This window comes from Castor canadensis, chromosome 7 (genome assembly GCF_047511655.1).
Source record: "Castor canadensis chromosome 7, mCasCan1.hap1v2, whole genome shotgun sequence".
Classification (NCBI taxonomy): Eukaryota; Metazoa; Chordata; class Mammalia; order Rodentia; family Castoridae; genus Castor; species Castor canadensis.
The window spans coordinates 89,868,901-89,894,919 of NC_133392.1; the positions used below are offsets into that span (position 1 = coordinate 89,868,901).

General features: G+C 38.8%; 1 protein-coding gene across 2 annotated transcripts in view; it reads left to right on the top strand.

The window, feature by feature from the left end:
* Window positions 1–26,019, top strand: part of Odf2l (outer dense fiber of sperm tails 2 like) — a 205,842-nt gene that overhangs the window by 120,985 nt on the left and 58,838 nt on the right. For both annotated transcript variants that reach the window (XR_012449821.1, XR_012449822.1), the window contains one exon: window positions 11,498–11,668. The gene's annotated coding sequence lies outside the window, so the exon portion shown is untranslated. The remainder of the gene's footprint in view (window positions 1–11,497; window positions 11,669–26,019) is intronic.

Sequence of the window (26,019 nt, forward strand, 5' to 3'; positions counted from 1 at the left end):
TCTATGGTTTGTTTTAGATCTAGGATTTCTTTGTTGATTTTTTGTTTGGATGACCTATCTATTGATGATAATGGGGTGTTATAGTCTCCCACAACCACTGTGTTGGAGTTAATATATGCTTTTAGGTCCTTCAGGGTACGTTTGATGAAATTGGGTGCATTGACATTGGGTGCATATAGGTTGATAATTGTTATTTCCTTTTGTTGTATTTCCCCTTTTATTAGTATGGAGTGCCCTTCTTTATCTCATTTGATCAATGTAGGTTTGAAGTCTACTTTGTCCGCAATAAGTATTGCTACTCCTGCCTGTTTTCAGGGGCCATTGGCTTGGTAAATCTTCTTCCAGGCTTTCATCCTAAGCCTATGTTTATTTCTATTGGTGAGATGGGTCTCTTTTAAGCAACAAATAGTTGGATCTTCCTTTTTAATCCAGTTCGTCAAACAGTGCCTTTTGTTGGGGGAGTTAAGTCCATTAACATTAGTACTAAGTCCATTAACATCAGTACTAAGCATTAGTACTGATAGGTATGTGTGATTCCTATCATTTAGTTGTCTTAGTTGTTTGAGGGTTGATTGTGTGTAGTTAAATCAATGTTTCTACTTTCTTGCTTTTTTTTCTTGTAGTTTGGTGCCACCTGCCCTTTCATGATTATGTTGGGTTTCACTTTCTGTGTGCAGAATCCCTTGAAGAATCTTTTGTAGTGGTGGCTTTGTGGTCACATATTGTTTTAGTTTCTGCTTATCATGGAAGACTTTTATTGCTTCATCTATTTTGAATTATAGTTTTGCTGGGTAGAGTGTCCTAGGGTTGAAGTTATTTTCATTCAGTGCCCAGAGGACCTCACCCCAAGCTATTCTTCTTTTAATGTTTCTGCTGAGAAGTCTGCTGTGATTTTGATGGGTTTACCTTTGTATGTTATTTGTTTTTTCTCTCTTACAGCCTTGAATATTCTTTCTCAAGTCTCTTTACTTGTTGTTTTAATGATAATATGCCATGGGGTAGTTCTATTTTGGTCAGGTCTGTTTGGTGTTCTGCAGTCCTTGTGCACCTGTATGGGCATAGATTTCCATAGATTTGGGAAATTTTCTGTAATTACTTTGTTGAATATATTACACATTCCTTTTGCTTGCACCTCTTCTCCTTCTTCAATACCTATGATTCTCAGGTTTGGTCTTTTGATGGAGTCAGTGAGTTCTTGCATTTTCTTTTCACAGGTCTTGAATTGTTTAACTAATAGTTCTTCGGTTTTTCCTTTAATTACCATTTCATCTCGAGTTCTGAGATTCTGTCTTCTGCTTGTTCTATTCTGCTGGATTGGCCTTCCATTTTGTTTTGCATTTCTGTTTCATTCTTTTTTCTGAGGTTTCCCATATCCTGAGTCACTTCCTCTTTAATATTGTCTATTTTTGATCTGAGTTCATTTATCTCTTTATTAATCATGTTCTTTATTTCACTTTTGTGTTTATACAGTGCTTCTATGGTTTCTTTTATTTGTTCTTGTGCTTTCTCAAATTCTCTATTTTTGTGTCTTGGAATTTCTTGAGTATCTCCCATACATTTTGTTTGACCACATCCAGTATCATCTCTATAAAATTTTCATTGATTACTTGCAGGATTTCTTCTTTCAGATTGTTCTTGTGGGCTTCATTGGGTTCTTTGGCATAGTTTATCTTCATTTTGTTGGAGTCTGGATCTAAGTATCTGTTTTCTTCATTTCCCTCTGGTTCCTATACTAATTTTTTGCTGTGGGGAAACTGGTTTCCCTTTTTTTTCCATCTTCCCATCATTGCCCTTGCTATTGTTACTGTCCATGTACTGTGTGCCATTAAGTATTTTCTAGCTTGAAATAATAACAATGGTGATATCTAGAATGGAAGGGTGAGAGGAGAGGGAAAGTAAAGAAAAAAGGAAAAACAAACAAACAAGTAAAAAAAAACCAGTGTTGAAGAAATAAACAGGAAGAGATAGTGTACTATTCAACAGTAAGCTAAACAGGCATCAGAGAGACAGGGAGAGGATAAAAAAAAAAAATCCCCAAGTTCAAATGCAATAAAATTTCAGACTTAGTAATTTTGGTTTTAGTCCCTCAGCCTCCAATCCTGGAGATGGTGTCTCAGAAGTAGTTCTGTCATTTTCTCTTCAAATGGGAAAAAAACCAAAAAAAACAAAACTAACAAAAAAACCAAAGCACAACGAAATATCCCAAGTTGAAATGCAATACAGTTTCAGTAAGTTTTTCAGCATGCAGATGTAGTTCAGTTGTTGTCTCATCAAAGGAAGAGTAAAGAAAAAAAGATTCGGGAGACAGTTTTGTGAATGTTTATCTGAGGCTGTGGCTCACCTGCCCACTACTGTCAGCCTGCTATTGCTGGAGACTTTATTTATGCTTAACACTCATCTAGCCCCACAGGCTTTGTTTAATTAGAGTTCTCCTGGGCACGACTGCCACTGTTACAAGTTTTCCCCTCTCCAAGCACACTGGGGGAGGTGGCGCTATACCCGCCTTCTCTGGCCGGCGTGTTTATTTACAGTTCACGTGGGAAGTGGGTCTTCCCCGCTCTCCTGTGGAGTTTTCGTCCCACCACCACTTTTACAAGCTTTCCCTCTCCAAGGTTGCTGGATGGGTGCTGCCACTCCTGCCTTCTCCAGCCAGCTTGTTTATTTACAGTTCTGTGAGGGATTTCCCCTCCCCCCCCACTTTGGCACTCAGGGCGCCCTGTGCCCTTTGCTATGTGTCTTTTGTTATTGTTGTTGTTTATTCACTTTGGGTTTTTTCTTTTTTTTCCCTGGGTGGGGGTCAGTCTGTCCAGGGGGCTATGCTGACGTGGCCTAGGGTTGTTTGTGGGAGTACTGCATACCACTTAGCTCACCTGGTGGTCTGCATCTCTTGAGCTGGTAGGAGCTGGTATCTGGTGGCACAGGAGCCCTCCTGGTTTCTCCATTTAACATGGAGTAGGGTTGCTGTGCACGGGCTGGGCGTGTGGAGGAGTTGGAGGAGTTGGAGTTTTGCCTCTTCTCAGTGGTTTTTCCTGTAAGGTGTATCTCCAGCATCTCTCCAAGATTTTACTTTAGGAAGCATGCTTTCTGCTTCCTCCCTCTAGTCACCATCTTGGAATCCTGTCAGGCTTTTCCTTCTTAATGGCCAAGATAGAAGGTTGAAGTCACTAGAGGGAGAAAATATTTATGGGCTTTATAAAGAGTAAATAAATAAAACAGTCTTAGAGGACCAATTTCCCTTTTAAAAAGAAGTGTTCTCAAATAAAACGCACAGCTGATGGCACCAATCAATATAGTGTTTTCAATGTGCTCATGTAGAAAGTTGCTGAAATTCTGAATTCCAGTTCTTTGAAAAGACTGGAATGACAAAGTAGAACATTATTTGTTTTTCCATTTTAGAAATGAAAACCTCTTGATTGTTGTTTGGTTTTCCCTTTAGCTTCTAATCCTATCTGGCAAAAGAACCCCCCTATAAAATGGATTCTTGCCCATCACCTCCCATCCTCCAAACAGTTGTATTAAGTAACATTTGCCTCAAGAGAAAACATCAGGCAAACTGAATTACATTTTCCAATGAGACAGTGCTGACATGCAGATTAAGAGGCCAGTACTGCCACACTTGGCCAATCCACCAAAAAATTTCAAATTTCTTTTGAAAAAACCTAGAATCATGATCTCTTCATTTATTAATTCCAGTCTTTTGAAAATCACTTTGCTCTTCTGCTAAATAAATAATAATTCTTTAAATAAGTAGTCCCTAGATGTTCTGGTCCAATCATACATTCTTTTCCCAGTGAGAGTTTCAGATTTCCTGATTTCTGTTTTGAAAGTTTCTGTGAGTATATAAAGGCAGTTTAGGAAGTAGATGGTTATAACAGTATAAACTTTGGATCACCCATGAATTAATAAAAATGAGAAAAATCTCATCCATCTTTGAATCCCAGGTACCTAATTCAGTGCCTGACATAGAGTTAAGTTCTTAATAAATGTTTGTTTTGTTTAAATGATTAAGACTTTCCTGTCTGGCTTCCAGTAGAAGATGATGAAAAAAGTCAGGAAATGATTTGTGTGTTCTTTGAAAGAAACAGACTTTATAGGGATTCAATGATGATTCAGGCTGGTATTCTAAGGCCTCTCCTAGCTTGATGATTTTATAATTCTTTTCAATGCTGTGCTTTAACACCACGTTTTCAACATTGCATTGGGTTTAGGTTGCAGTATAGCTAAGACTTTTCACTGGAAGAGCCTTCTTGATCTTGATACTGAATTGCTTATAAGAAAAACCCAGAAAGTTACAGAAAGCTCTTCTCTCACCCTTGGCTTTCATTAGCTTATTGTTAGCAAAGCTCAACTGTCAGAAACTAAACAACAAACACTGTTTGAATGAGGATCAATTCCTGCTACAATAGTTGAACTCTAGAATCTATATAAAGAAAATGTACATTGTGTCATATGAATAGTTATTCATCCCCAGAATGTCTAGCCTGACCCCTAAATTTTTGTCCATTGAGACTTCAGTCTTGTCCAGTTTTATGATCTTAGTAGGGAGTCCTTTAAGAAGCCTGCTGTGAAATACAGCACTGGTTAATTAAGCTACAGTTTTTCTTTTGTCCCTTCTCACAGTTCTTTATAGAAGACATAGAAAATTATAAAAAGTCATGAATGCACTGTTTGTAGGTATAGGAAGATAGAAATAAAATATGGAATCCCTGCCTAGCCTTGCAAAGCAGATAATTCCAAGTAGCTCTGTTCTGCGCACTGGCTTTGCTTCTTCACACTTAGCAACATGCCCTTCTCTCTTTTGTGCTACTCTCTATTTCATTCTTTGCATTTTTTTATATTATTAGGTCAGAGGGTAGTAAGTACACACCTGTTACAAATGACCCAAACTTAAGTACCTCTCAAACTTTAGTGAATGTATGTTGTTAAAGTTCTGATTCTGATCCAGTAGCCCAAGGGTTGGAGGTGGGGTGAGAGTCTGCATTTTGTAAGATCCCAGATGATGCCCCTGCTGAGGTTTGTGGTTGAGTCCTAGGCTTTAGTCTTCACCAGCTGTACTTAATTATACATTTTCAACACTTGGGAGAGTTTTAAAATTTCAAATACTCAGGTGTGAGTCAAACATTCTGCTTCAAGCAAATAGGTCCTTGATTTGTGCAGACTAGAATGCAAACAGAAGGGAATTTTATATGGTTTATTATCCATTGCAGCCACCAGCAAGCCTGCAATCCCAATCAGCCACAGCAGCTCAGGCTGCTCAGTGCAGCAGTTTTATACAAATATTGACAAAAGTGACATCCAGCCAAGTTATTACACATATGAATTACATATTCAAATCCAGCCATTAATTACATAACTAACTGACCTTGAGTGTTTACTAAGTAACAGTGTACTTATATCTAGAGTGTACCTGCATGCAGGTGATTAGCTTAATAATCACTTACTTTATAATCCTCCCCTATTAAGGTAATGGCCCTACAATCTACACCAATGATCTTCTGCGAGGTCCCTTGGTGAGAGGGGAGGAACATTGTACCCATAGGTTACAACAACAATGTAGACTGTGGCAACAAGCAATCAGCAGGCAGGCACTGCCTACTTTGGCAGCAATAACAGTATGTCATGATGTGAGGGGTGTCCGTCATTTTTGAAGAGGATCCCCTGTCAGGGTGAGGCCTTTAAAATTTACCATAGGAACATCAATGTCCACCTTAGGTCCTGAGACATCAATGTTGGCCTTACTGTTTCTACTGAGGCCAGGGGCATAGTCACATAACATGTAGTCATCTGTCTAAAGGCCCTGCCAAAAGGTTTACCCTGACAAGGGGCAGTTGGCCATCAGCCACCCAGTGGGGATTCATATTGTAAAGCCTTGGTATGCAGTCCAAGATAACAGACAGGCTTGTGCATAGTCACAAACCACATTACTCACAGTTTGGGCTATGAGTTACTGCAGACTATTCCAGCATCATGCCATATGCTATCTGTGCCCAGCTATATGGCCACTGCAGTCTATGCAGTGGGTTCTCCAGAGCAGGAACCATCTGTGTACCAGGCATCTGCCAGTATAGGGGCCTTACTGTTCTCAAAAGGGCTAGTTAGAGGTTCAGCATCTGGCATAATCTGCTCCAAAGACCCATTAGCACACAACATTGGGCCTAACACAGCCTGCAGTTCATCTTGCAGAGGACTAACAGACAATGTCCCCCTCTGTTGTAGGTAAGCTCCACATTTGATAAGGGTGGGAGTCTGTGCCATGCCAGTGTGGGCTTTGATCTTTCAGTCTCTTATCTACCCCACAACAGGGCAGGTTGTGTGTATTGCCACAGGAGCAGTGCCCTTAACAGCCTCAGGTGCTAACAAAGTGGTATACATTGTGGTCAACTGCTTCTCAATAAGGGAGTATCCTATCCTGTTCCCTTCAATGGCTGTGACCAGAACCCAACTGACTGTTACAGTCTTTCAGATCTCTGCCACAGGCCTGATTTAACCCCTCAAGGGTTACATTTACATCCTGCTTACAGGATTTTTAAGGGTTAATAACATGTAGGGCCTGTGCAGTTTCTAATATTCTCTTAGCAGCTCTATAGGCAGTCTCTGCCTCTTCCGTCTAGTCCCATCTGGCTCCTTTTAGCTGTGACAGATGGGGTATGAAAGCCAGCCAATCTCTTAAGAGCCCTAAGACTGTCAGGCCTCAGGCCTCATCCACCCCCACCCCCAAAGAGTTACATGCATATCCAGCAATAATATGTATGACCTGTGCAGTTTTAACTGTCGTGGGCACAGGGTAAGCCTGAACCTTATCTACAATGGCATGAGGAATCATTTTAATCTTACCCAACCAGATAACCCCCAAGAGCTTGACTGACAAGTCAGGCCTTTGCAACTTATTGAGGTTGGTCACCCATCTGCATTACTTCAAATGTGCACACAGGAGAGAAATAGATTGGAACTATACCGTGGCTAGATGGCCTCCTCTAGGGATAGCCATCATGTACCCATTCCACAATGGGTAGATGGTCTCCACCAAGGACAGTCACCACCAGCCCATTACAAATAGCCCTAATTCAATACAATCCAAGTCCGCTGTCAAGAAGAGGAACTGCTCTTGACTCTGGCTGTGGGCAGAACACCCAGGCATTGACCCCTGGGTTCCCAGGCCTTTGCTTTGGTGCTGAGGCTGCTGCTGCTACATTCTTTGCTCCATTTTGGGTCTGGTAGGCCAGGAGTCTTTGTCCTTTGCTCTGAGCTTTGCCTTCATTACCACTGAGATGTTCACCTTGGTCTCGCCTGTTGCTATCTCTGTGTGCCCAGCTGGTACATTTCTGGGTTCTGGGTCTGCTGCCACAGTGGGCTGGGTGTCTCTGACATCCGTTCTAGGATCCATCTTTATTGCTGTTGGCCTGCACTCCTTGCTCAGAGCAGCCCAGCTGGCCTTTACCATTCCTGTTCACCTCATACAGTAATGGCCTTGGAACTTTCAGAATCACATTGTCTTGTCTGCCTATGGGGAGATGGCAGCGAGAAAGGGAAGAAAAAGTGATTGAAGCATCTGCTTTTTTTTTCTCCTCTCAGTTTGGTCAGGCCCCTCAGGGGCAAGGCTTGTCTCCCCACCATGGCATCTACCTTGTGCCCACCTGCATCACCATTCACAGGCAGCATCGCCGCACACAGGGCACGAACACTGCCACCAAGTAGTTAAATGGCTGTAAATCTCTTACCATCTGGTCCATGGGTATTCTGATTAGACATAGCCTGCTGCATACCAAGTTCTAGCAGTATCTAGATCAGATCCGTGTATAAGTGCCATTTTCTAAGGGCCTCAGGTAAATCCCCTGCATGCTTCCACACAGTCTGGATGGCAGCCATAACCCAATTTAGCGGAGACTGGTTCCCTGTCCATACTGAGAACTATTCAGTAACCTTTGTCTCAGGGATGGCTGCAGAGTGACTCCTACCAACTTTTTTTTTTCTAATCTCTTGAGCTAAAAGCATCACTCTATCCATCCCTGCATCCCACAAGTGTAGCAACCATGCTGCCAATGGCTCTCTGGCCCTTTGCCAGAACTGTTTATCCAACTTCACTAATTTCACCTGTGTGTAGGGGCCATAGGTAATAAATTTTGTCATGAATTACCCACTTACTTATTATAAGTGGCAGAGACTTGTCCACTGTCAAGGCAACCCTCAGGGGTCACTGGCTGCTGCTACTTTATTTTTTGAATTACTACCAGCTGGGCACAGAATGTGATGTCAGGTATCTCCTCTTCATCAGATACATGGACCACCATAGGAGTGGCAGAAACTGCCAGGATGCTGGCACTTGCTGCTTACAAATCTTCCTCCAGGGCCTGGACATGCAGCTCTGGGATGTCTTCTTTGTCCCATAGCTCTTGCAGTCCAGTTGTCTTCTCTGTGGCATTTCTTAACTCTGTAAGAACTACCTAGCCCACTAACCCTGGGGCTGTTTGGGCACTTTGCTTCTGTGGTGTCTCACTCACCAACATGAGATCCTTTTCTCCAAGCTGGTTAGTGTGTCATCAATCATTGGCTATGCCTGGGATGGTGTCCATGCAGCTCATCAGGCACCATATCCTGGTGGCCCACCCTCCAACTCTTTGTCTCTCAGGGGTACAAATGGCTCCATACTGGGCTGCTGCAAATGCTGCCAAGTTACACAAATTGTGAGTCAAATACTCTGTTCCAGGCAGATGGGTTTTTGATTTGTGCAGACCAAAATGTAAACAGGATCAGGATAGAATTTTGTATGCAGCCACCAGTCAGCCCAGCAGCCCCCATTGTCAAGAGCAGCCCAGACTGCTCAGTGCAGCATTTTTATACAAATACAGACAACAGTGGCATCCAGCCAAGTCATTACATGTATGGTGCATGCGAATCCAACCATTAGTTACATAAGTAGCTGACCTTGGGTGGTTACTTAGTAATTGTGTGCACCTGCATAGATGGTGAATTAGCTTAGTAATCACTTTCCCTATACCAGGCCATATCCCATAAATCAGAAGCTTTGAAAGCAAGACCCAGGCAATAGTATGCTGACAAACATCTAGCAACCAACTCTTCCAGGAAAAGTATTTGCCAATTTCCATGGTGTAAATACTCCCATCATCTAATCACCCTTGAGCCCTAACTTCTGCACATTTCTGGACCCAGGTATTTTTATTGTTTAGCTTCTCAAATGGGTGAACTATAAATACAATTGTGATGTGTAACCAAAATGGAGAACTGCTGCTTTAAATTAAAATATCATTATTATTTATGAATAGCTAATGCTTCTCTTTCTTCATGCAGCCTTGGTTCCCTGACTTTCGTATCTGCTTTTTATTCTCCCAACATTGTCAGTCCACTTTTATCCTCAAAACCATCCTATAACCTGCCCCAATGTCACATCTTCTCTAGTATAGTATTTGCCAAAGCGATTCTGAATTCCATCTTAATTGTATTTAGTACCACCCCACCAGTGTGAGCATTATTCCATTCTATTATACCTACTTTTATTTAAGGCTATGGGAATGTCAACAAATTGTGGGGGTTTTTTTGAAAATCAGATCAAAATTTTTTCCAGGGATCAAAGTCTGCAATCTCCTACCAGGTTTGACATTCAGCAACTTTGTTCACTTCACTTAAGTACCATGTGGATCAGGGAATGAATATTGTGAGGATTCAATTTCTGGCTCTCCTACTGGTTTTTTCATTGATTTGAACAAGTAACTTATCCAGTCTAGCCTCAGTTTCCTCATTGTCAAAGCATAGGTAATAGTTGTGCCTACTTCATAAGATTGTTATAAAACTAAACGAGGCATGCAAAGATAAAACTTGGCACATAGTGGACACTCAACATTGCTCCTTTAAGTATCAATGCTATTTACCCTAGTTATGACTGGTGGTGATAACTGCATGTTCTGAGACCTCAGGAAGCACAGATGTACATGAGCTGAGACATTCAGAAGAAAGGAATAATCAAGCCAGGGTTCAAGGGGCAGATCAGGGCATCTCTAGGTCCTGGAAAGACCCACACCTCTACAACAAGACATATTTTTGTATTTTATCTAACTCTGGTTCATAATCTCAACTTTCCTTTTTTAACTGTCTCCATCCTCTTTTATTTTTTTTATTGTTAAAAACAAAATAGAACTTGCTGTTTCTTTTAGCCTTCCCAGTATAGAAGCCTTTATATGTTAATTTCTTTGTGTGGGGGAAAGTCATTCAGAAAGAGGGGGGAAGAACTCATTTTCAATTCCTTTTATAATTATAAAGAAGTGTTGGTTTCAATGTCCATTTCTTGTTCTGGATATCATGAGTATTATTTAGAGGACCAAGAGAACATTTGAATGCAGGAAACGTTTGCATTCATGGAAACTTTTTCCCTATTTGTTCCATTCACTCCTTTGAACTGGATGTCACTTCCTTTTGAATTATAGGCTGTCACTTTGCTTTTGAAATATATCTCTGCTGCATGATTTATATAAGTATTATGCAGGAGAAAGGTTTGTTCTGCAGAAAAATACAGCATGCTTGTTAAGTGTTGTAATGCATTGGCCATGGCAGTTCAGTCCTGTGAGGAATTACATACTTCATTTTGCAAAGAAGCAAAGTTCACCTTTGCCAAATGGCACGTGGTTTTTGTTTTTGTTTTTTACAGAATACAAAGTAAATTTCTTAGGCAAAGGGATTTTCTCTCTCAAGGTCTGCTAAAATGTCATCTCATCTAAATTAACTTCTTGATCTCCACACTCAAACAAATAAACTAAACTCCAACATGCTTTGGAGCCTGCTATGTGGCAGATACTATGTTGAGTCCTGTTATCTATGTTACTGTTAATCTGTACTAATTGCTCTCCATCATTCTCCCATTACACTTTCTTAGTTGAAGTAGGGATAGCTGGAGAAAGGAAGATTTTTTTTAAGGTACTGCAATTATTTGAGCTAATGGGATTAGAGGTAGAGTTGGTGAGACTTCAAATCTGAGTGGATGTGGAGGGGAAAAGAGGAGGGAATAAGAGATGAGTTAGCATGATTTGAAATGGAAGAGATAAAACATATTGAGGAATCTATGAAACTAATGACTTCAGTTAACAATAAAAGAAGCTGATTATTGTGCACTGAAGTTATAACAATGTTTACTTCAGAGAAAGGATTTATGAGCACTGATGTTTGATTAATGATCTCTTCCCAAGGCCTTCTAATTAAACCATCAATGACTAAATGGAATAAGGATGGAGTGTAAAGTCAAGTTTGTCCCAAAAGAATGTGAAATACCCTTACCAACTCACCCTTACACAACATAGGCTTACTCACTACATATTTCTTTTTAAAAAAATTTTATTAGGATTAAATTCTTGTACAGGGGGGTTCATGTGACAATTCCAAATAGGGTTATATTGTACATTAGTTAGATTACCCCTACTGTCTCTCTCCCTCAATCCCCTCCCCATCCCACTTCAAGCAATTGCAAAAGATTTCATTGTTCTATTTCATATAGGTATATGTGATTCAAATCTGTCCAACTGAATGGGATGCACTGCCTATCCTGGTGAAGCTCTTCTGTCTGCAGAAGCAGATGTGCAAATGGATAACTGTGATAAAATGGGATAGATACTATGATAAATCCCATGCTAGGCAGGAACAAGGGATCCTTACCATCTACTACTAGGTAAGCTAGATACTGCCACACCTGACATTGGACTTATTTATAATATAAAAGACCTGATCTCACACACATACTTTTCTTTTTCAACTCTTTCCATACCATTTATTATAAATTTTGGTTAGATATTTAAATTGTATAGTATTATACATGGTTAAGTCAGGTAGTGAATATTATTATATACAATTACATTTCTTTCCTTGTGCAACTTTTTTTGCTTCCTGAAATATAATTTCAATGCTTTCTCTTTTTTAGAGTATAATTTTATCATTTTTTAAAATTATTCATTTATTCACATGTATGTACATTTTTTGGGTCATTTCTTCCTCCTGCCCCCACCCCCATCCTCTCCCTCCTTCCCCCCTCCCTTCCAGGCAGAACCTGTTCTACCCTGATCATTAATTTTGTTGAAGAGAAAACATAGCAATAATAAGAAAGACAAAGCATTTTTGCTAGTTGAGTTAAGGACAGCTATACAGAAAGATTCCTAGCATTGCTTTCATGTACAAATGTGTACATGACCCAGGTTGATTCATCTCTAGCTGATCTTTACACTGGTTTCTGATCCCCTTCTCACGTTGACCTCTGTCCCTTTAAGTTTTCTGTATTGATTCTTCTGGAGTAGGGACATCAAATGCTTTCATGTTTTGGGTTTTCTAAATGACCCTGTACCTCCCGTACATGTTCTCCCCTTGTCATGTAAACCAAGTCTTATAACATTGCTGCATTTGCCCTAGATCTAAAGTCCGCATATGAAGGAGAACATATGATTTTTGGTCTAAGTCTGGCTAACCTCACTCAGAATGATGTTCTCCAGTTCCATCCATTTACTTGCAAATGATAAGATTTCATTTTTCTTCATGACTGAGTAAAATTCCATTGTGTATAAATATCACATTTTCTTGATCCATCAGTCAGTAGTGGGGCATCTTGGTGGTTTACATAACTTGGCTATTCTGAGTAGCGCTGCAATAAACATGGGTGTGCATGTGCCTCTGGAGTAACCTGTGTCACATTCCTTTGCATATATCCCCAGGAGTGGGATTGCTGGATCATATGGCAGATCTATGTTTAGATTTTTAAGAAGCCTCCAAATCTTTTTCCAGAGTGGTTGCACCAGCCTACATTCCCACCAGCAGTGGATTAGGGTTCCTTTTTCCCCACATCTTCGCCAACACATGTTGTTATGGTGTTTTTGATGATGGCTATTCTAACAGGGGTGAGGTGGAATCTTAGTGTGGTTTTGATTTGCATTTCCTTTATGGCCAGAGATGATGAGCATTTTTTGGCCATTTGAATTTCTTCTTTTGAAAAAGTTCTGTTTAGTTCAGTTGCCCGTTTCTTAATTGGTTCATTGGTTTTAGGAGAGTTTAGTTTCTTAAGTTCCCTGTATATTCTGGTTATCATTCCCTTGTCTGATGTATAATTGGCAAATATTTTCTCCCACTCTGTGGGTGGTCTCTTCAGTTTAGAAACCATTTCTTTGTTTTGCAGAAGCATTTTAATTTTATGAAGTCCCATTTGTCCATCCTTTCTCTTAGTTGCTGGGCTGCTGGGATTCTACTGAGGAAGTCTTTGCCTATGCCTGCTTGTTCCAAAGTGTTTCCTGCTCCTTCCTGTAGTAACTTCAGAGTTTCAGGTCTGATATTTAGGTCCTTGATCCATTTTGAGTTGATACTAGTACAGGGTGATAGACATGGATCTAGTTTCAGTTTCTTGCCGATGGGTAACCTCTTTTCCCAGCAACATTTGTTGAAGAGGCTGTCTTTTCTCCATCGTATATTTTTGGCACCTTTGTCAAAAATAAAGTGGGTGTAGTTGTGTGGATTCATATCCGGATCCTCTATTCTCTTCCACTGATCTTCATGTCTGTTTTTATGCCAGTACCATGCGTTTTTTTATCTATTGCTTTGTAATATAGTTTGAGGTCAGGTATTGTGATACTTCCAGCATTGCTCTTTTTGCTGAGTATTGCCTTGGCTATTCACGGTCTCTTGTGTTTCCAAATGAACTTTAGGGTACATTTTTCAATCTCTGATGAAAGTCATTGGGATTTTGATGGGAATTGCATTAAAAATGTAGATTGCTTTCTGTAGTATAGACATTTTTACTATGTTGATTCTACCAATCCATGAGCACGGGAGATCTTTCCATCTTCTGTAGTCTTCCTTGATGTCTTTCTTCAGGAGTTTGTAATTCTCCTTGTAGAGGTCATTCACATCCTTTGTTAAATTTACTCCAAGGTATTTGATTTTTTTTTTGAGACTGTTGTGAATGTAATTGTTTCCATGTATTTCTTCTCAGTTTGTTCATTGTTGGTGTATAGAAAAGCTAATGATTTTTGTAAGTTGATTTTGTATCCTGCCACTTTACTGTAGCTGTTTATGGTGTCTAAGAGTTTTTGGGTAGCATTTTTTTGGGTCTTTAAGGTATAGAATCATATCGTCTGCAAATAGGGATATTTTGGCAGTTTCTTTACCTATTTGTATTCCTTTATTCCTTCTTCTTGCCTAATTGCTCTGGCTAGGAATTCCAGTACTATGTTGAATAGGAGTGGAGATAGTGGGCATCCTTGTCTCATTCCTGATTTTAGAGGGAATGGTTTCGTTTGTCACCATTAAGTATGATGTTGGCTGTAGGTTTGTCATATATAGCCTTTACAATGTTGAGGTACTTTCCTTCTATTCCTAGTTTTCTTAGAGCTTTTATCATGAAGTGGTGTTGGATCTTGTCGAAGACTTTTTCTGCATCTATTGAGATGATCAAGTGGTTTTTGTCTTTGCTTCTGTTAATGTGGTTTATTATGTTTATTTATTTTCATATGTTGAACCACCCCTGCATCCCTGGGATGGTTGTGGTGAATGATCTTTTTGATGTGTTGTTGGATTTGGTTTGCCATTATTTTATTGAAGATTTTTGCATTGATATTCATTAAGGAAATTGGCCTGTAGTTTTCCTTTTTTGGAGGTGTCTTTGTCTGGTTTGGGGATGAGAGTAATACCGGCTTCATAAAATGAGTTAGGCAGTGATCTTTCCCTTTCTATTTCCTGGAACAGTTTAAGGAGAGTTGGTATTAGTTCTTTAAATGTCTGATAGAATTCAGCAGAGAACCCATCAGGTCCTGGACTTTTTTTGGGGGGGAGGCTCTTGATGGCAACTTCAATTCCTTTTTGTGTTATAGATCTATTCAGGTGATTAATATCCTCTTGGTTCAGTTTTGGGTGGTTGCAACTTTCTAGAAATCTGTCCATTTCTTTGAGATTTTCAAATTTATTAGAGTATAGGCTCTCAAAATAGTCTCTGATGATTTCCTGGATTTCTGTGGTGTCTGTTGTTATCTCTCCTTCTGAATGTCTGATTTTATTGGTTTGGGTTTTTTCTCTCCTCATTTTATAGGTTTGCCAGGGGTCTGTCAATCTTATTTATTTTTTCAAAGAACCAGCTTTTTGTTCATGATTCTTTGTATAGTTTTTGTTGTTGTTGTTTCTATTTCATTGATTTCAGCCCTTATCTTAATTATTTCTTTTCTTCTGCTTGTTTTGGGATTTGCTTGTTCTTGTTTTTCTAGTTTTAGCTGTAGTATTAGATCATTTATTTGAGATCTTTCTGACCTTTTGATATAAGCACTCATGGCTATAAACTTTCCTCTTAGAACAGCCTTTGCTGTGTCCCATAGGTTCTGGTAGGTCGTGGTTTCATTTTCATTAACTTACAGGAAACTTTAAATTTCCTCTTTTATTTCATCAATGACACATTTGTCATTGAGCAATGTGTTGTTCAGCTTCCAGTTTTTTTGCATGTTTTTTACTGCTGTTATTGTTGTTGATTTCTAGTTTTAATCCATTGTGATCAGATAGAATACATGGGATCATTTCTATTTTCTTATGTTTGCTGAGGCTTGCTTTGTGCCCTAAGATGTGATCAGTTTTGGAGAAAGTTCCATGAGCTGCTGAGAAGAATGTATATTGTGCAGCAGTTGGGTGAAATATTCTGTAGATATTAGCTAGGTCCATTTTGTCTATGGTGTGACTTAGTTCTAGAATTTCTTTACTGATTTTTTTGTTTGGATGACCTATCTACTGGTGATAGTGGGGTATTAAAGTCTCCCACTTACCCACTTAAAAACTTATATGTTTTTAAGTCCTTCAGGATATGTTTGATGAAATTGGGTGCATAGACGTTGGGTGCATATAGATCGATAATTGTTATTTCCTTTTGGTGTATTTCACCTTTTATTAGTATGGAGTGTCCTTCTTTATCTCATTTGATCAATGTAGGTTTGAAGTCTACTTTGTCTGAGATAAGTATTGCTACCCCTGCCTGTTTACGTGGGCCATTGGCTTGGTAGATCTTCTTCCAATCTTTCACTCTCAGCCATTGCTTATTTCTGTTGATGACATGGGTCTCTTGTAGGTAGCAGATTGTTGGATCTTCCTTTTTAATCCAGTTTGCCAATTGGTGTCTTTTGATGGGGGAATTAAGTCTGTTAACATTCCCTGTTAGTATTGATAGGTATTTGGTGATTCCTTACATTTAGTTGTCTTTGTTGTTTAAGGGTTTAATTGTGTGTAGCTGAATCAGTGTTACTCTTTACTTTCTTGCCTTTTCTTCTCCTGTGGTTTGGTATTGCCTGCCCCTTCATGGTTTTGTTTGCTTTCATTTTCTGTGTGCAAAATTCCATGGAGAATCTTTTGTAGTGGTGGCTTGGTGGTCATAATATTGTTTTAGTTTCTGCTTATCATGGAAGACTTTTATTGCTCCATGTATTTTGAATGATAGTTTTGCTGGGTAGAGTATCCTAGGGTTGAATTTATTTTCATTTAGTGCCTGGAAGACCTCACTTCATGCTCTTCTTGTATTGAAGGTTTCCATGGAGAAATCTGCTGTGATTTTGATGGGTTTACATTTGTATGTTATTTGTTTTTTCTCTCTTACAGCCTTCAATATTCTTTCTCTATTCTCTGTGCTTGTTGTTTTAATGATGATATGTCATGGGGGAGTTCTATTTTGGTCATGTCTGTTTGGTGTTCTGGAGACTTCTTGCACATGCATGGGCATACAATTCTTTAGATTTGGGAAAATTTCTGTAATTATTTTGTTGAATGTATTATGCATTCCTTTTGCTTCCACCTCTTCTCCTTCTTCAATGCCCATGATTCTCAGGTTTGATCTTTTAATGGAGTCAGTGAGTTCTTGCATCTTTCTTTTACAGGTCTTGAATCATAGTTCTTTGGTTCTTCCTTTAATTACCATTTCATCTTCAAGTTCTGAAGATGAAATGTCTTCAGTTCATCTGTCTTCTATTCAAATGTCTTCTGTTTGTTCTATTCTGCTGGAATGGCCTTCCATTTTGTTTTGTATTTCTGTTTCATTCTTTTTTCTGAGGTTTTCCATGTTGTGGGTCACTTCCTCTTTATTGTTGCCAATTTTCATCCTTAATTCATTTATCTCTCTATTTATGGTATTTTCTGTTTCATTTTGGTTTTTATTCCTAAAGTCCTATAATTTCATTTATTTGTTTTTTTGTTTTCTCATATTCTTTATTTTTGTCCTCTTGGAATGTCTTGAGTGCCTCTTCTACATTTTGATTGACCATGTCTAGAACATCTCCATGAAATTCTCTGATTACTTGCAGGATTTCTTCTTTCAGAATGTTCTTGTGGGCTTCCTTGGGTTCTTTGGCATAGTTTATTGCTGTTTTGTTGCAGTCTGGATTTGGGTATCTTTTCTTCATTTCCCTCTGAATCCTGTACTAATTTATTCTTGGGGGGATAATGGCTTCCATCCCTTTTTCATATTTCCACTTGGTACCATTTCTGTCCCTGCACTATGTGTAATTTAGTGTTAGCTGAGTTACAATAGTGAAATTAACAAAATCAAGGCAGAAGGAGAATATATAGAGAAAACAAGAGAAGGAGAAGGAAAAAAAAGAAAAAAGAAAAAAGATAGTACCAAGGAAAACAACAGGGAGAAATGGTGGACAATCAAAGAGCAAACCAGACAGCCAAACCTTTAAAGGAAGGCAAAGAAAATAAATAAATAAATAAATAAAAATTATATAGAAAAAAGAAAAGAAAAGAAAAAAAAGTCACCAGTTCAAGAACAGTGGGATTTTAGTCTTAGTAGTTCTGCTGTTATCCCTTTAGCATCTCAACCTGCCTATATCTCCTTGGCAGGTTTGGAGCCCTCCTGTGGCAGGTGATAGGTGGGTGGGGTCCCACAGGGCTGTAGGCAGAGGACTGTCATTGAGGCAATATAGAGGGCCTTTGGATCATGGGCCTGGTGTGCCTGAAGGGTGCGGGCCCGGCAGAGTGGAGATCACATGTGTCTGTGGATTGCCAGCTTGGTAGGCCTTAGGGGCATGGTCCTGGCAGAGACTGAGTGTGCTTGTGGATTGCTGGCTTAGCCAGCCCTCGGGGCACGGTCCTGGTGGAGATCGCTAGCCTGGCAGGCCTGAGGGGCACGCCCCAGTGGGGATCATGAATGTCTGTGGGTTGCTGGCTTGGCAGGCCATAGGGGCACGGCCTGGCAAAGTGGAGATCGTGCGGGCCTGTGCAGGCCTGAGGGGCACAGGTCCAGCAGATTGGACATCCTGAATGCCTGTGGATCTCTGGCTTGGCAGGCCTGAGGGGCTTGGTCTGGCAGATATCGTGCTGGTCTGAGAGTGGGAGTTTGGGGAAGTGCGGCCCTGGCAGGGTTGAGAAGGGGCCCAAGGATCAGAGATCCCATGGCCTATAGAGCAGCAACTCCACAGGCCTATGTGGCAGGGCTTGGTGTGCAGCACCAGCTGTTCTTTTAGTAAATCATGGCATGGAGAAGCCATCCACGAGCTAGGCGTTCAGAGTGCTGATGTTTCAGCTCTCCCTTGTGCTTTACCTCAGCCAAGGGTGTCTCCAGCATCTCAGCAAAGTCCCTGGTTCACAGAGCTCACACAGTCTGCAGCTATGTCCCAGTTGCCATCTTGGATCCTCTTCAATGGTTTCTGTTTTCTTAATTTTCTTCATAAGATCATTAATTCACCCAAAACTCTTTACAAAAAGTCAACATATACTTTCTCTTCTTTTGAACACATCTGGTTGTCTCTTGGTTTATAGAATACTTCTCTCTTGGAGTCATTCATCTTCTTGTTCCAAACTGGAATAGCTGCTTTCTAGCTCTATCATGGAACATGAGGTCTTATCTCTTTTCACATCCTCTTGGGATACTCTTCTCTCTCTTGTAATGGACACTCTGTTTTCTGGATTCCAGTTTTTCATTCCCTCATTTTGGAAAAACACATTCTTTGATAGTGTTTTCTAAAAAAAAGAAAAGAGATAGAGATAACAATTTTGGCTTTGGTATTAGAATACTTGTATACATATAAAAAATGTCCTTATGCTACTTTTATACTTGACTAATAGTTTGACCTGACATAGAATTACAGTTCAGAAATGTTTTCCCCAGGTTTTTAAAACATTACCACATTGTCTTCAAGCTTCCAGTGTTGTTATTAAAAAGTCAAGTGTTCTGATTTTCAATACTTCTTAGGTTAACTGTGTTTTGTTTAGTTTTAATGACTGAAAACTTAAATGTTTAGTGTTTTGAAAGTTCACAGTTATATGTTTTGATTGGTGTTGACTTACTTTCATTTCCTGTGTGATTTCTTAATGGACCCTTTCAAACATAAATCTTGATATAATTTTCTTCAAATAATATTTCTATGTCCTCTAAAGTACCAAGTTGTAAAATCACTTTCAAACTTGCTCTGATTGACATCATTGTTAAGTGAATGTAGAGACTAGAAGTAAGACAAGCAACATATTTCATAATAAGTATTGAGATATAGAATTTTCTGTGACAAGCTTCTTTAACCTGTTATAAAACAAGGTCTTTCATGGTTTAGGTTGTATGATAGGTAAGGCCCATCCTGTTTTCTAACATAGATATTCAGGCTGGGGATCCCTTTTCAATAAAACAAAATGGAGGACATTAATAAGTAGCTGAAATGTTTCCTAAGTAAGAACAATATGACCAGTAACAGAGTGTCATGGATTTATTCCCCAGTTTCTTTGTACAATATACCACATTAGCAATGGATAGGAATCATTTAGTTTTAGATAGAGGAATAATTAGATTTCCATTTGGAACTGTAGGAAATGTGATTTGACCAGAATTTACACTAATATAACCATTGGGAAAATGTTGTTATTTACATTGCAAACCATTTATTAAAGTTAGTTTTTCATCAATTTTTCTATCTAGAGTTGTGAAAGAAAGTCTTTGTAAGAGAATGGACAAGGCTGAAGTTAAAGATTAGTATATCCAGTGTATATATCTTCCCCATATTGCTTATAAGGCCAATTGCTCTGTTGAATGTCAACCTCATTTGCTGGGCATCTTTAGGAAAGTATCAATTCCATAGAAAAATTAATGTACATGCTCCTGTCTTCATTTTACCCATTTTAATTAAAATTTCCATCAAAGATACTGATTTGGCAAATTTAAATCAGGATCACACTTTTGACAGATTATGCTAAAAATTTATTCATTCCTTCATTTTACTTGCTAACAAATATTACATAACTTTTCTTGGCAAGTCAAGATGAGCATTCTGTATTAATGACTATGTTAAGCTTTAAGACAGTTTGTGTCCTAGGGTCATGAAAGTGTGCAGTATGATTGGCCTTAATTCAATGCTTTGAGAAAATCATGTGTTTTGAGAAAAAACTTCCTTACTTAGTATGGAAAAAGCAAAATAGCCCAATAGGTGAAAAATGACTATGCATTTATAGAAAAGGAATACAAATAGTTCATAAACATATGAAAAGATTCTAAATCTCTTGGTGGTCAGAGAAACACAAAATAAAATCATAATGAGTTACCACTATAAACCACCACTGTAAGAAGTCTAACCAAACCAAGTGTTAAGGAGGATATGGAGTTATAGAACTCTTTTACAGTGCTGGTGTGCAAAGTTAAAGGACAATTATGATGAAAGCAAAATGAAGTCAGGAGGCCATTGGAAGAGAGGGCTTAGGCACCATTCTGACTCTGCTTACAAGCTGAACCTTACTTACCTATACCCTATGACCACAGGCATCTGGAACCACTAGAAAGACCTGATGACCTGACAATTACATTGTGCCCAGAAGCTCAAGATGCTTATTAAGAGGTGATGGGACTCTTGTATTATGGACATTTATATTCTATCAGTTATGTCAACCATGTTTAATAGTCTATATGTGCTCCTACTTTTCCTGCCTTCATTGGAACACAGATTCAAAATTCTGTGTCTCTCAAATTGCAGTTCCTGGGTCCCCTATAAAGTTCTTTTTTACTTTTTCAGTTTCTAAGTTTGAGTTAATCAATACCAGTGAAAGTACTTTTGTAACTCTATGGAACACAATTTGGCATCACCTAATAAAGTTGAATATATTCATTCTTACATCCCTGAAATTCCACTTTTAGGTGTGAATCTTGGAGAAAATTTTACACATTTGTAGAATAAGATGTATATAAAAATGATCCTGACTATAAGTATAGCTTACAGCAAAAAACAACTAACATAGCTTAAATAAATATGTGCTATAGAAGAGATAGAAGAATGATGACTTACTTATATACTGGAATCTAATCAAGCTGTGAAAGTTAGTGTATTGTGACATTATGCACCAATATGGATGAATGTTCTAAATAATGCTGTGGGATAAAAGGAAGTCTCAGAAGGATATATACAGCATTGTTCAATTTATATGAAGTTTAAAAGTTGTCTATTCTAAACATATATTTAGTAGGAATTTATAAAATTTGGTCCAACCACAAAGAAGTTAGCAAAATAATTGCATATGAGGAAGATAAGTAGGTGATCACAGAGAAATTCAAATGAATAGTAGTGTTCCATTTCTTTAGTGTTACTTCATTCAACCAATACTCACTATGGCCACTATGCTTTAGGCACTGCTACAAGTACTTGGGCTATAAATGCAAACAAAATAAAGATTATTGTTGCTTCATGGAGCTCATATTCTACAGGAAAAAAGTAAATAATGAAATGAAATTATTATTGTATTGAAAGTTGTTAAGTTCTATGGGAAAACAAGAAGTTGAGAAGGTTATGGCAGATCAGATCAGTTGGAGAAATAAAGGAGAATTGATGGGATAAGGACAGGCTTCATTGAGAAGGTGACATTTCAGCCAGATGTGAAAGGGAGTGGGCCACATGGATATTTGAGGGAGGAGAATTCCAGGCAAATGAAATAGCTAGTGCATTGGTCTTAAAAGACAGTATGTCCACTGTCTTTGGAGACAGGGCCTTGTTTTTATTGCCATGGGATTGCTGTTGAAAACACACAACTCTGCTGTTGTTATATGAAAGCAACCATAGATAATGTAATGAACGGACATGGCTGTATTCCAATAAGCATTACAAGAACAGGTGGTGCATGGATTTAGTCTGTAAGCTGTGGTTTTGCTGCTCCTTATGCTAGGTGAAATGGTGAGCATTTAAGGTTTTTGAGCAGAAAAGCAGCAGGTTCTAGATTACATTTTAAGTGGACCATTCTAGCTACTGTGTTGAAAACAGATTGAGGTAGAGATCAAGGAAGAAAAAGGTAGATCTCTTGCAATATTCAGGCAAGGGATAGAAGTGGTTTGAATCTTGATGGCACAATAGAGGCAGAAAGAAGGGGTCTTTTTTCCTGCTTTTTAAAGTATTGATGATTGGCTTTGATAATAGATTGACTGGAAATTGGTGTGAGAAGAAAAGGAGCAAAGAGCAACTATAGGGTTTGGGGTCTGAGTTTCATTTGAGAAGAGGAATAGCCCTTGTGGTTATACATTATTTGTGAATTGGTATTATATTTATATATTTTCATGTCTGATATACTTACAAATATTTTTAAAAGACACCTTGTTCTATGCCTGGGTCTGGGTTTTTTTAAGCAGCTTAATAAAAATTTACCTCCATTTTTATTAAGCATATAATAATTGTACAAAACAATGGATTTTATTGTGATATTTTCATACATGCAAGTAATATAGTTTGATCATATTCAACACTCCTATTACCCTTTTTAGTCTACCCATTTTTACCTTCTTATCCTATTTTAATAAACATAAAATTCTCTTTTCCCTTCCTCCTATTGCATTTTCTTATTCAAGCATACAAGCTTCCAGAAATAGTACAAAATAACTACACTGATTTGGGAGGAGAAGCAAATTTCTAGAATAAGTGAAAACTTAAGATTTAAAAGACATATCTTTCATGAGAATTATGATTCCTTCACCCACAATTCCTTGAAACTAGTCTCCCTGGCTCCTTGGGCAGACACCATCACTACTAGGAAAGATGGGAAAGGAAGAAAAAGTTAAGGAAAGGTTAGAGATGGAGACAGAAGGTGATGGAAGAAAGAGGCAAACCCAAAGTCATGCTGACTGAGTCAAGATGACTCCAAAATAAAACCTAAAATTGATGAGAAGGAATTTTCTGCTAGATAAATTACATTACTCCCAGTGTTACAAAAAGGACAAGGGAAAAGGCTTATGGAAAGGAAGATAAACAAAACCCATCTCTAGGACTCAGTGCTCAGGTTTCTATTCATTAGTACTTTTGATATATGTTGAATCCCTTTATGTAAAATGCAGAGAGGGCAACAAATTGGAGTTTCCTATTTCATCTAAAAGAAGCAGAAGGAAATAATATGCTTTATAGAAGTTCAAAAGATTTGTGTAGAATTTTAAGGAAAGGAAATGATGGTTAGGAATGAAAATGATTAACTCCCCTAGGATTTTATAATTTAGAAGGACACAGAAATGTACATAAACAAAGAAGTGAATGAGGGAGGTGGGGAAATGGAACTACCCAGGCAGTGTGTTCAAATTTGAACATTGGCATTTTGGGGTGGGCTATTTCTAAATTCCAGCATGCAACTGCTGATTGTTCATCCTCCATAGAGTACTGGTGAGGGCAGAGAGAACATTCACAAGCTCTTTCTGGTCTATGGCAGGTCTTCCAGCCCTCTCTCTCATTTTATCTGATAAGTCAGCGCCACTCAATCTTAACATAGGTAATATTTTGAGGGTCAAAACTCACCCAAGAATTAGGGAAATAAAGATGTCTTTCGCTAACACATCTGAGAAAAGGAGAAATATGAAAGTAGATTTCAACTAAGCCAGAAAACATGTTGGGGAACCCAGAGGAGAAAGTCTGTAGGGAAATGTCGGAGTACAAATCCAGGGTTTAAGGTGACTACAGAGAGGCTGAGTTCAGAACCATGGTGAGAGAGAGCACACTTAGGCAAGGATCCAAAGGGAGGTGAGAGTGGGGCTGAGAGACTGGAACATCTGCTAGCATTTGCAGCTTGATTTTATGGGTTTGTGTGGGTGTTTTAGCCTGGCTTAAAAGTATCAGGGGAGGGGCAGCAACTTGGCAAACTCGGGAACCACGTGGACCTCCAGTGATGGGAGCTAAGACAAGGCCTGAAAAGGATTCATTGAATTTCTCATTCACTTGAACTGTGCTCCAGAAGCAGGTGAAATCATTTTCAAACAAGAAAATTTAGGCAACACCATTTCCACTGGGAAAAAAATAGAGGGGTATTTGGTGTAACTATGTGAATGTGAACCCTGACCATTGTGACCCAACTTTTCCACTTGACAGGTGTGTAACTAGGAAACCACTTAAAATTTCTGAGCCTAAACTTTCTCATCTTCAAGATTGAGACTGTACTCAAAATCATAGTTATTGACATGATTACATATAATAATAACATTACCTATGCATGGAAATACATTTACACAGGAATTAAGTAGCTAAATGCCTGGAACATGATAGATACTCAAACTACTTCCTTTCTTCCACTCTTTTATTATCCTGTTCCTCAACAAATGACTGAATTAATTAAGTAATTGGTTATTTATTGACAAGTATTATTCATGTAGGAATGTAAGTAAAGTATGGGCTTCAGTTAATAATAATACATTAGTGTTGTTTTATCGATTGTAATCAATATATAACTAATATAAGATGCTAATAATATCAGAGACTAGAAAGGGGAGAAAGAGAGTAAATGGAACTCTGTATTTTCTACTCAATTTTGTTGGAAGCCTCAAACTCCTCTAGAAAATAAAGTACATTGATTTTTTTAAAAATGTACATGGCAGCCCAGGTGAATATTGATGAAAGTTAGGGTCTCTGCTCTCTAGAATGTTACAGTTTAATTGGAAATACAGATATGCATAGAATAACTACTTTGTGTAGTTTAAACTATGTCAGTAGTAGTACTGATGTTTTGGAGTAGATAATTCTTGTTGATAATGGATTGTAGGATGTTTATCAACATGTCTCCAAATTTTTCCATGTGTCTCCTGGGAGGCAACATGGCTCTGGGATGAGAATCCCCTGGTTAAACAAGAAATCCTCTTCTTTCAGCCCCATTTACTAGTGATGCACCAAGCACATTCTGTGTTGCTTGGCCTTTGCTTACCTTAGGTGTTATTTTGTGCCATGAGATATCACTCTAGAATCTTCCTCCTCAACTGAACCACCATCATCTCCTGACTGGATCACATCAATAGACTGCTAAATAAGTCATCCTACTGTTTTCTTCATTCACCTCACAGGAGCCAGCAATTTTTTAAAAACAAATCTGAAACCTGTTTAAAACTCTCTTGTGCAGATGTTCCTAACTCAAGCAGATCCTTGCTGGGGCTTGACTCCATCTCCCTGGCACATGTGGCTGCTGAAGTCTCTGCTCAGCAATTTAGACTTCATCTGTGACTTTCTTCTGAGTTTCTTGGAGCCTTGCCCTGTAGTACACAATTTAGCAATCATCCAATAATTTCTGGGGAATTGAACTTTTGGGGTCATTTTCCTATAATTCCTGGAATTTTGCTCAAGAATAAAAGCAAGACAAATATAAAGCTGTGTTTCACTTCTCCCAGGAATCATAGCCCCTCAAGTCCTACCAGAGTTGGTTGCTTTCAGTGCCTTCAGACAGTTGTTTTATGTTACTCCTTTGGCTTTGATAGTTATTTTCAATAGAAGGGTTACTCATATTCAAGTGACTTGATCATGTATGGTAGAAGAGAGGGAAGGGAGGAAGGAAAATAGGAGGGAAGTAGGGAGGGAAGGAGGGAAGGAAGGAGGGAGAGAAGGACCAAACCAAAAAAATAAAACCTTACATTTAAAACTAACGGGGGATTCCAAGATGGGGACTAGAGGGAGGAAGCAGAAAGCATGCTTCCTAAAGTAAAATCTTGGAGAGATGCTGGAGATACACCTTGCAGGAAAAACCACCAAGAAGAAGCAAAACTCTGACACTTCCACACCCCCAGCCCATGCATAGCATCCCCACTCCACGTTAAACAGAGAAACCAGG